The sequence below is a fragment of the Equus przewalskii genome, chromosome 4 (genome assembly GCF_037783145.1).
Source record: "Equus przewalskii isolate Varuska chromosome 4, EquPr2, whole genome shotgun sequence".
NCBI lineage: Eukaryota > Metazoa > Chordata > Mammalia > Perissodactyla > Equidae > Equus > Equus przewalskii.
In genome coordinates this window covers 55,021,024-55,033,086 of record NC_091834.1, presented here as the reverse complement: position 1 = coordinate 55,033,086, position 12,063 = coordinate 55,021,024, and positions in this window count along the sequence as shown.

Genomic DNA, 12,063 nt, shown 5'->3' with positions numbered 1-12,063 from the left:
ACATACTGAACTATTTTTTGATAAAATTATATGATTTCTGGAATTGGCTTCAGAACTAAAGTGATTATGGAAGGGAGTCAAAAGGTACAAACTTCTAGTTATAAAATAAATAAGTCATGGAGATGTAATGTACAGCATGGTAACCATAGCTAATAATACTGTGTTGCATATTTGAAAGTTGCTAAGAGAGTAGATCTTAAAAGTCCTCATGACAAGAAAAAAAACTTTTGTAACTATGTGTGGTGATAATGTTAACTAGATGTATTGCGATGATCGTTTCACAATATATACAAATATTGAATGATTATTTTGTACACCTGAAACTAATATAACATTGTGTGTCAATTTTACATCAATACAAAAACCAAAAAGTCTTGAAAGCAAAAAGAAAAAAAAGAGAACTAAAGTGATCTGTAAGTGAACTGAAGTTGGTAATGAATTGCATAATTGTTGAAGCTAGATTATGTCTATGTAGCGGTTTCTCTCTACTTGTGTATGCATTTGAAACTTTATACTTTAAAAAGTAGAGACAAAATAAATCAACGGAAACTCTGCTCACTGTTTCTAATTTTAAGTATTATGGCTTTCATTTCTAGAAGCTTTTAGAAAGAAGCCAATGTTGATTATCTCATTCTTTCAACATACTTTCAATTCTCTTCTATAGCTCTAAATGTATGATGCATACTTAATTTATATTTTGTATCTGATAATTCTAATATCTGCAGTAGTTGCCAGCATGATTCTTTTATTGTTCCTGCTGACTCATTATGAAGGATTGTTTGCACGTGTGTTTAGTGTGTTATTGTTGTGTTGTGTTTTTCTTCTTTAATTGTGATCCCATGTTTCCTGAGATTTTTTCTGTGGAAATACTCCAAAGCTTAGAGTTCCTTCCTTTTTTATATATTCCTTCTGCCAGGTATATGGAGGCGTTACTCAGCCAGGACCACTTTAAATGAAATGTTTAGCTACAAGTTTTTCAGTGTGAATTCCAGTTCTCAAACCACATGAATATAGGCTTGTGGTTAGGAATTCTCAGAAGGGACTGTTCATTTCATTCCTCTCCTCCACCCCCACTACCAGAGCCCTGAGCCAGCTCAGCCAACCATCTCCACTCTCTACCTCTATTGGTGGATTTTTCTCTATTTCACCCACTAAGGATAGCATTCCAGACTCCTGGCTTTATGCAGCAGGATATGTGTGTGTGTTGGAGGGTGTCTTCCCACCCTGCCCAGGCTTCATCATTTGTTTGTTTATCCCAAAGAATGAGCCTTTAAACCCAAGCTCTAGGTCCCTGGGATGTGCATGTGCATTTCCCCTGGGAAAACTCTGGCTCCAGAGCTCACTTTCTCCCATCCTTCTATATATTGGTGTTCTCTTTTCTTTTCTTTTCTTTTTTTGAGGACGATTAGTCCTGAGCTAAGATCTGCTGCCAATCCTCCTCTTTTTGTTGAGGAGACTGGCCCTGAGCTAACATCCGTGCCCACCTTCCTCTTACTTTATCTGTGGGATGCCTGCACAGCATGGCTTGACAAGCGGTGCATAGGTCTGTACCAGGGGTCTGAACCAGCGAACCCAGGGCCACCAAAGTGGAACATGCGAACTCAACCACTGCACCACCAGGCCAGCCCCTAGATTGGTGTTTTCTGAGATGAGTTCTAGTCATGAAAGCATCTTCTTAGTTTCCTGACAGCTTGATAATACATCAAAAACATGTTTTTATATCATATTCAATGTTTTTAGTTGTGTTGTAACGGGAGGGGTTTCTTTGAGCATCTGCTCCATCCTCTTGCTGGGAACAGAACTGACAATGGGGATTTTATCTTTTTATTCCCCGAGTCATTTTCAGCTGACACTAAAGATCACCCATCACATGGTTAATAGCAGTTAGCCCTTCTTAATTTGGCCTGCTTTGATCTCCACTGCACTGTGCTGAGGCGAAACCTTCTGAAGCAGGACCCCAGGACCTGCACCCTCTCAGACAGCTCCTGACTCCTGTGAAAGTCCCTTTGTTGCAAGGAACCGTAAGAGGTCTAAGAATCATTTGAAGAACCATGGTGGATTGAGTTGTTGTTACTGTCTTAACTCTATAAATCATGATTTTGTTTGTTCATTTGTTTGGGGTTTTTTTTTTGCTGAGGAAGATTCACCCTGAGCTAACATCTGTAACAATTTTTCTCGTTTTGTGTGTGGGTTGGCGTCACAGCATAGCTTCTGACGTGTGGTGTAGGTCTGCCCCCAGGAACAGAACCCACGCCTCTGAAGCAGAGTGTGCTGAGCTTAACCACTAGGCCACAGGGCTGGCCTCTGATTTTTTCTTTTCCAGAAAGAAAAACTTTCAAATTGCCAAAGGTTAATTCCCATCTTCTTGGACAAAATTGCTTTAATTGCTTGAGAAAAACAAGAACTTATGAAAGAGAACAACGTTTTTATGGTTTTAAGTTTAATTCATTATTATTCTTTCTAATACTTTACAAATGCTTAGAAAAAACCCTTTTATTTGCAAATCAAGTGTATGTGGTGTCTGAAGGTTAAAAAAAAGTATATCAAGTTTACACACATAGTAAAACAGGGATGCAGCTGATAAACTTGACACCGAAGAAATGAGACCCTTTTCTATGCTTAGAAGACCATCCAAAGTCCCAAACCAAAACCCACTGTATTATAGTCACGGTATACTTTTCAGCTCTTTTTCTTTAAACCCAAGGAGGTACCAGGTGAACAGTTAAGATGAATCTTAAATAATCAAGAAGAATCTTACATAATCCTACATCATGTCAGGATGCAGCAGTTCTGTTTAAAAAATGGAAGGGTTTACTTTGCCCTTCATTTTCTACAAAATATGACACCTTTGATTTCCTGAGGAGGCTTCTGCTGCAGGAGGCTCTCTGACTCGAGCCACGTGGGGATCTTTGCTTCTTTCTTTCTGCTCCCATTTGCTGTCTTTAGGGTTCTGAAATAACATAGTTATGATCAAATTAAGATCCAAATTGTTCCCTCAAGGGGACACACTGCAAGAATGTTAGAGTAGCAACAGCCGTGACGAGACATCCTCATGTTAGGCAAATCCAAGTGGCCTGCCTGACGATAAGACGATAAATTCAAGTAATTCTAAATTAAAAGAATCCCAACTGAGAGGAATTCTAAGCTGGTGTTCTCTTTCAAAGACACCTCCCCGCCTGCTCTTTTCTTTCTTTCTGAACTGTTCGGGCTCCAGGCTGCACAGGTAATGACAGTGGGGAAAACATTCGACAAAATCTGCTTTCAGCTGCGTGAAAGGTGCTCTCCTCCACTAGGCGACCACGTCAAAAGTGCTTCCTCTGGTGACAGAGTTTCGACGTGGGGTTCTGGAGCCGTGTTTTCCTGAGCTCTCCTACCCAGTCCTACCACGTGACTACAGGGCTGCTCACGCAGAAGCGACCACAGGTTTGGGCGTTAGGAGTTTTAACTACAACAACTGGTTTATGTGTAGCAGTAAATCATGTGAGAAAATCTTAGCTAAAGACCTGGAGTTTGTGGGAATTTACACAGTGGGCAGCCCGCGAGTTGCCTTGAAGCAGCCATTTAATGATCATTGAATTGAGTTAAATGGCTTCAAAGGGTTTTCTATGCAAGAAAGGGAAAAATGAGACACTCCAGGAAGGCATGAAGTCTAAGTAAGACCCAGTTTTTGGCTTCACTGGGCTTACAAAGTAGAGGAAGAAAACAACGCGAACATGGGAAATAGGAAAATGACAAGAAAGGATTTAAATAATGGTGTATACTGCAATAGCATGAGGCCTGGTGGACATTTTAAAATATGACTCCAAATTCCTTGACACTTTTCCCATTGAGAGAGGGGGTCTAGGTCCCCTCCCCTTAAATCTGGACAGGCTTGTGAGTGTTTCAACCAATCGAACGTGGCTGAAGTGACCCTATGTTACATCTGAGGCTAGATTAGAAAAGTCTCTGCACCCCTGCCTGGCTCGCTTGAATGATCCCTCTTGGGACACTCCCTCACAGAACACAAATACCATGTTATGAGAAGTCGAGGACACATGGAGAGGCCACATGTATGTGCTCTGGTCGGCAGCCGCCACAGAGCCCAGCCTTCAAGTTATCTCAGTCGAGGCCTCAGACCTGTGAGTAAAGAAGCCTCCAGATGATTCCAGCCCCCAGTCCTTCGAGTCTTCCCAGCCAAGGCCCCAGACATCGTGGAGGGGAAACAAGCCATCTTTATTGTGCCCTGTCCAATCCCTACCCCACAGGATCTGTGAACACAATAAAGCAATTATTTTATACCATGAAGTTGGGGGTGTTTGTTACACTAAGTCATAGTACCCAGCACCCACCTCCATTCCAAACAAACTGTTCAAATTGTGTTAAAGAAGTTCAGCAGAGAGCCCAGCGTAAACCGAGGACTCAATAAGCATTTTGTTGAGAACACGATGAAAACAGACAGGAGCACTTTATGCTGGATGGGAGAGGAGAAGAGTGGAGAGAACAGTGGGGGACCCAAGATGGAGGCAGGCAACATGTTTGATTCTGGGTGGAGCAAAACAAACCAATGGCCAGCTGGGAGGATTTTGGCAGGGAGTAGCAGAGTATGAGAGTGGAAAGGAAGGTTGGTGCCGTACTGCAGAGTGACTTTTTCAATCTTGATGAACATAGTGACAGACCATCATAAATGGGTCACGATCCCAAACACAGGGCCCCAGGCATCCACTGTAACACTAATCTACCATTTGCTTGCTCTGAGAACATCACAATGCAAGGCAATGATTTTAGGGTCAAACTTGAATCCTCATGTGATCAAAGGCACCTGATTATTTACAGATGACAGGTAACCCAACTTGCCAGCGTAGACAGCCTTAGAGGCGTCACTAAAGAGATTGGATTTTCCCTGTGGGTGATGCGGGGGAAGTCACTGAAGGCTTCTTAATACAAGCTTGACAATTCCAAAGTTATCTTTTAAAAGATGGCCTTGGAAGCAATGAATAGTATGAATATGAAGAGCGAGCAAGAGAGGTGGTTGGGAAAGCCATTGGGAGGCCATTACTATAATCCAGGTAGGAAGTGACAACAACCTGATGGAAGAATGTTGGAAGGGAGGACAGAGATTTTGTTTTTTAAAAAAGACTTAAAAGTGCTTATCATTTAAAGGGTCTCATAAGAGGGTTCATCATTTAAGGACATTTTTGAGGGTGTCCTCAGGGACAAATGGTGCTGCTGAGCACCTTTCCATTGCTCTCTTCAATAACTTCATGGCATTGTTTAGGTGAGACTCAGGCTAGGACTGGAATCAAAACATCACTGGCTGCAGAGCCAGGTGTTCGCTCAGGTGATGTTCGATATCCTTGGAGCCCAGGACCAATTGGTGAGTGGCTGTTTACATACCGTATTAAAATGAAGGAAAGCAGCTGCAGGATGCTTTTTTTTTTTTTTTTTTGAGGAAGATTAGCCCTGAGCTAAGTGCTGCCAATCCTCCTCTTTTTGCTGAGGAAGACTGGCCCTGAGCTAACATCTGTGCCCATCTTCCTCCACATTATATGTGGGAACGCCTACCACAGCATGGCTTGCCAAGCGCTGCCATGTCCACACCTGGGCTTCAAACCGGTGAACCCCGGGCTGCCAAAGCAGAATGTGTTCACTTAACCGCTGCACCACCAGGCCAGCCCCTGCTGGATGCTTTGAAACACAGCTCATCTGCTGAAGCGGCCTTCTGTTTTCAAAGCAAAGCTTTCTGCCAGGGCCCTGTGAGCAGTCAGTGACTGCGGAATGTTCTATGGCTACCTCCTGTCAGGGGTTTCTGGGGTGAGAGAAGTCAAGTCCTCTCATTTTATAGATGAGGTGTGAAATTTTTGGGTTAGCCACGAATAGTTGAATAGTCACTGTGAATCCAACCAGAAATAACATCTTTAAGTTGGAGGGTGGATTTTTAGGAAAAGGCAAAGAAATCGGGCTTTGGGTTTCAAAGCTCCAGACAGTTTGAATGGAGCAGTTTAAATTTCATTCTTATTAGGTGGTTCAGACCACCCACGAGGACTGAAGAGATTGTTGATAACTCATTCTTTTAAAAAATTTCCAAACGTATAAAATAGTGGAGAGAAAAACAAAGGAACCGCCCAGATTTAGCAAATCTCCATTTTCTTATATTTGTTTCAGATCTTTTTCCCTTTAGAAATAAAATGTTACCAATTCAGCTAAAGCCCCTTCACATCTTCCCTTACCCCAAGCTTCTCTCTCTGTTAGATGTAACCACTACCCTGGGTTTGATGTGTACCATTCCCACGCATGTTTCTTTTCTTTAACTTCCTATGTATGCATAAACAATTTATAGTATTGTTTTTAAATATTTTTAAGTTTCACTGAAATATTGTTACACCATACCAATAGCTTATTGTTAACATATCTTTGTTCTTTTCACTTGCATTTTCTCAACTACTAGTGTGGTTGAACATCTCTTCAGATGGGTATTGGTATTCGGGTTTTGTCTTTTGTGGATTGTCTGTTCATGAATGTTTGCCAACTTTTTATATTGAGTTGTCTTCATTTTGAAATTCTTTTTAGAAGTTATTTTATTCCACTCAAAAAATAAGGAATATTTGAGGGTTGGCCCCGTGGCCGAGTGGTTAAGTTCGCGCGCTCTGCTGCAGGCGGCCCAGTGTTTCGTTGGTTCGAATCCTGGGCGCGGACATGGCACTGCTCATCAAACCACGCTGAGGCAGCGTCCCACATACCACAACTAGAAGGACCCACAACGAGAAATATACAACTATGTACTGGGGGGCTTTGGGGAGAAAAAGCAAAAAATAAAATCTTAAAAAAAAAAATAAGGAATATTTGAAAACTACTAAAGAATACATATAGCATGTAGGTAAGATATAAAGAAAAGTAATAGAACAAACCAACCAGTCAGCTTAAGTAACACAACAAGGCCAGTGCTATTGAAGCCTCCTAGCGCTGCTCCCCACAGGACCCCCCACCCCGAGGCAACCACTGTGCTGAATTTCATAAAATAAGTCTTTTGCATTGGCTTCTTACGTATGGTTTTATACATCCCCATATTGTTTAGTTTTCCATTCCTTTGTAAACTTTATATAAATGGTATTATATTGTATGTATTCTTTTGCAACTTGCTTTTTTCTGTGAACATTACATTGGTGAGAGTCTTTCCTCTTGGTGTTTGCAGCTGCAGGTTCATTCATTTTCACTGGTGATTAGTATTCCATTGTATATCACGGCTAAGTTATCCATCCTTCTGTTGATGGACATTCGGGTTGTTCCTCGTGCTGCTCTGAACCTTCTTGTCCATGTCCACTGGAACACGTGTGCTAGGGTTTCTCCAGGGGATGCCTCACCTGGGAGTGAGATTGCTGGATCAGAGGTATGTGCATCTTTAACTTCACCAGATCATGCCAGAGTGTTTCCCAAAACCATCATTCCAGTTTAAACTCCCAACAGCAAAGTATAAGTGTTCCGGTTTTCACTTTTTGCAACACTTGATGTTGTCAGCTATTTTTCGTCCTTGCCAGTGTGGTTGGTGTGAAATGACGTCTCGTTGTGTGATGACTTGCCTTTCCTTAACCGCTCTTTATGTAATCTGGGTACTAATCTGTCATCAGCTACATGTATTGCAAACATATTCTTCCAGTCTGTGCCTTTTCATTTTAATCAACTTTATTGAGGTGTATTTATACAAAATAAACATAACCAATTTTAAGCCTACAATTTGATGATATTTGACAATTGTAGCCAGTTGTATGACCACTACAATCATGGTAAAAAACGTTTCCCTCACCCCCAAAAGCTCTCTTGTGCCCCTTTGTAATCAATCCCCTCTTCTCCCAGGTAAGCACAGGTCTGCTCCTAGTCACTATCATTTTGCCTTTCCCAGAATATCAGATAAGCAGACTCATTCAGTATGTCTGGCTTCTTTCACTTAGCTTTTGAAATTCATCCGTGTCGTTGCATCTATCAATAGCCTGTTCCTTTTTATTGCTAGGTAGTATTTCATTGTGTGGACATACTACATTTGTTTATCCATTCACCATTTGATGAAAATTTAGGCTGCTACTAGTGTTCTGCTATTGCAAATAATGCTATCATGAACATTTAAGTACAAGTCATTGTATGAACATATGTCTTAATTTCTTTTAGGTAAATACTTAGGAGTAGAAGGGCTAAGTCATATGTATGTGTATACTTAGCTTAATGAGAAACTGCCAAACTGTTTTTCAAACTGCTGAGTTGTTTCCCATCCTTCATTTTCTCCAGCAATGTATGAGACTTCTGTGGGTTTTTTTTTTTTTTTTTTTTTAATTTTTTTTTTTTTTAGATTTTTTTATTTTTTCCTTTTTCTCCCCAACGCCCCCTGGTACATAGTTGTGTATTCTTCGCTGTGGGTTCCTCTAGTTGTGGCATGTGGGACGCTGCCTCAGCGTGGTCTGATGAGCAGTGCCATGTCCGCGCCCAGGATTCGAACTAACGAAACACTGGGCCGCCAGCAGCGGAGCGCGCGAACTTAACCACTCGGCCACGGGGCCAGCCCCTGTGGGTTTGTTTTTTAAAGGAGAAATTTGTGGCATCTTTTTCATACAGTGCTTTAAAATCATAACATAATTCAGTGTATCGATCTTTTTCTTTATGGTTTTTTTGGGGATTTTTGAAATGCGTCATCACTTAGTTCTTTATGTTGTGATTCTATTTGTAATTTCTCCTGAGAAGATTATTAGATTTTTTTTCTTCCTAAAGGTGTTTTTTGACACGTCCCCGTAGCAGTTCGTAGGTAATGTACACTTAATTTACTAAGTCCGATAACACAGCACTTGTTGTCATTATAGAATAATGTGACATGAGATCAATGGTAAGAGCTCACAGTACTCAATTAAGAAAATTACGTTTCAAGTAATTGAAATTCTCTGATGAATTCTTGTTTTCTCAATTCAGTTCAGAATGGAGTTCAACAATGCTTTGGAACACAGATCAGCAAACTTTTTCTGTAAAGGGCTAAATAGTAAATATTTTTAGGCTGTGCAGACCATATGGTCTACTCAATTCTGTCACTGTAGCGCAGAAGCAGTCACTGACAGTATATAAATGAACAAGCACGGCTATGTTCCAGTAAAGCTTCATTTATGGGTACTGGAATTTGAACTTCATATGATTTTTATGTGGCACAAAATCTTATTCTCTTTTCATTTTTTCCAATTATTAACAAATTTAAAAATCAAGCTTTGCTTGCGGGCCATACAAGAACAGGCAGACAGCCAGATTCCGCCTATAAACTGTAGTGCGCCGACCCCTGATTTAGTGTGCCAATCCTCCTGACATCCCTGTAGGAAACTGGGTAATACTGTCCTCCCATTTCACACAATAGAGCCTTAGAACCCACAGAGGCATCAGAGTCCCTCTAGTTTAGTTTCCCTCTCCTTCTCTCCTCCATTTTATAGGTTTTGATGCAGAGAGGGGAAAATGACTGGCTTCAGGCCACACAGCTTGTGAGTGAGATGCCAGGCTGGAGTTTGGAGGTCTTGATATAAGTCCTACCCACCTTCCTCCACTCAATTCCCAAAACCAAAATTTTAAACTACATCCACAACCACAAAATCTTGCCAATTCTCACCAGCAGTTAATCCTTTTCTTTTCTTTTACCCTAAAGGAATTTATTCTAATAAATACATTAAAATTAAGGATTCACTAAATTCAAGTCTTCATATTTAATTTGTATTGCTAAAACCTGTACAATGCAATGAACAGTGACAACTGCATTGTAAATTCAAGAGCAATTTTGATTAGTGAGGTGACATGATGATATCTGTTGGAAAATTGTACATAGGACTGAAATTGGTTAAACACCATTAAGGCACCCAAATTCCAGAAAGCCTGTGGAAGTTCTCCAAAACGAATTTTATTTCAGAATTTTGAGGACAAAGGAATGGCAGTTCAGTTACAAGTAGCAGAGGCATTGCCTCTGTAGATTAGACTGAGGTCAGTGGGGTTGGCCAGGATGGGGCCTCCAGGCCAGAGGTCAGCGCTCCCACTGCAGTGAATGTCTGCAACCTCAGTTCCAGGAGAGCAGAGTCCTTGTCTCTTGTTCATGGCTGTGTCGCCTCCAGACTGGAGCCTGGGACATATTGGTGCTCAGTAAATGATGGTTGAAGGATCAAAATCAGTCTGCAAGAAGTGATTCCTGGGAACTGACCCCTGGATTTTAGGGTACCTATTTCAGCAGTTTCAGATCATTCTTTGAAAAAACATTAAAGGATTTTTCCCCAACCAGGAGCCCTATCAGAAGGGGGTTACCCTCACTCTCTGGATGATTATCTTATTCTCGTCTGGCCTTAGCTTGTCACTTGGGTTTGGACTTAACTATACATTCTGGATGTAATGAATGCATTGAAAGTGTTGCCTTCTAAACTGTTAAACAATTGAAAATTCAACGAGGGCAATCAGTGTTTATGAATGAATCAGAAGGGTTTAAAATGCGGACATTTATAAAAAGTCCTAGGAATAAGAAATTCCCGGAATAATTTATTACCTACACGTTTCAATTTTCTTTGGAAATTCTAATTCTCAGCAAACATTAATCAAGTCATCCCACTATCTTTTAGGTTATTTGCCCCATTTTACAAATAGCGATTCAGCTGAAGTTAAATGACTTGTTGCCAAGGTCACATGGAGAATATCTATCTAAATAATTCATAAGTTCAGCCCTCTTTGCTGCTATTTGTTAGATTGAAATGGAAGGAGGTTTGACGAGGATTTCTGCGGCTTTCTTGGTGATTGACTGTATATTTGCTGCTCTCTGCTATCCCCTGTTGATAAGAGGGGGGAAGAGCAGATCTCCAGACCCATTATTTCTCAACGTTAAGTCCTGGAAGCAGTAATATCAGCAATATCAGCAACACCTAGGAACTGGTGAGAAATCCAAATTATGCGGCCTCCACCCCAGAATACTGAATTAGAAACTCTGGGGGCGGGGCCTAGCAGTCTGTGTTTTAACAAACCTCTAGGTAATTTTTTTTTTTAAGATTTTAGTTTTCCTTTTTCTCCCCAAAGCCCCCTCAGTACATAGATGTATATTTTTAGTTGTGGGTCCTTCTAGTTGTGGCATGTGAGACGCCGCCTCGACATGGCCTGATGAGCGGTGCTATGTCTGCACCCAGGAACCAAACTGGTGAAACCCTGGGCCACCAAAGCAGAGTGCATGAACTTAACCACTCAGCCACAGGCCGGCGCCCCTCTCCAGGTAATTCTGCTGAGACTTGATAGTACTTTTCTGCTTTAGGTACCAATGTCCTGGCCTCCTAGTCACCACAGAAAGCCTCTTCACACTGCTTTTGTCCTCAGGCCTCACATGTGACTATACCATAGACAAAGTGCTTTCACATCCATTCATTCTTTCAGATGGGTTCGCAGGAGCCCTGTGATGTAAGCTAGGAAGGGACCACATAGCATTTGATAGATGAGGAGACTGAGGCTCAAGAAAGGTCAAATAACCCACCAGGATTACTCAGATTTAAGTGGCAGGGTTGGATTCGAATCCATGCCCAGGGCTGCTTCAATTGCTCTACGCCTGGGTTTCTGACATTATGGGCCAGATAATTCTTTGTTGTGGAGCTGTCCTGTAGATTGTAGGACATTTAGCAGCATCCCTGGGCTCTACCTACCAGATGCCAGCAGCACCCGACCCTTGTTGTGACAACCAAAAATGTGTCCTAATATTGCCAATGTCTCCTGAGGGGCAAAGTAACCCATGGTTGAGAACCACTGAGCTACAGCCAACACATAAATGGGGAGAAATTTCACAATTCATGTTCTGCAAATTTCGTACTCTTTGAAGATGACTGTAGGACAAACAGCTCATTTTTGGCCGCTAGGCCATCTACGAAGTGAAGGCACTCCACTAGATGTTGGTCTCTGTAACCCCTTCAGCATCGGTTAAGATAATTAATAGGGGGCTGGCCCCGTGGTGGAGTCGTTAAGTTCGCGTGCTCTGCTTCCGTGGCCCAGGGTTCGGATCCTGGGCGCGGACATGGCACCACTCATTAGGCTATGTTAAGGGGCGTCCCACATGCCACAACT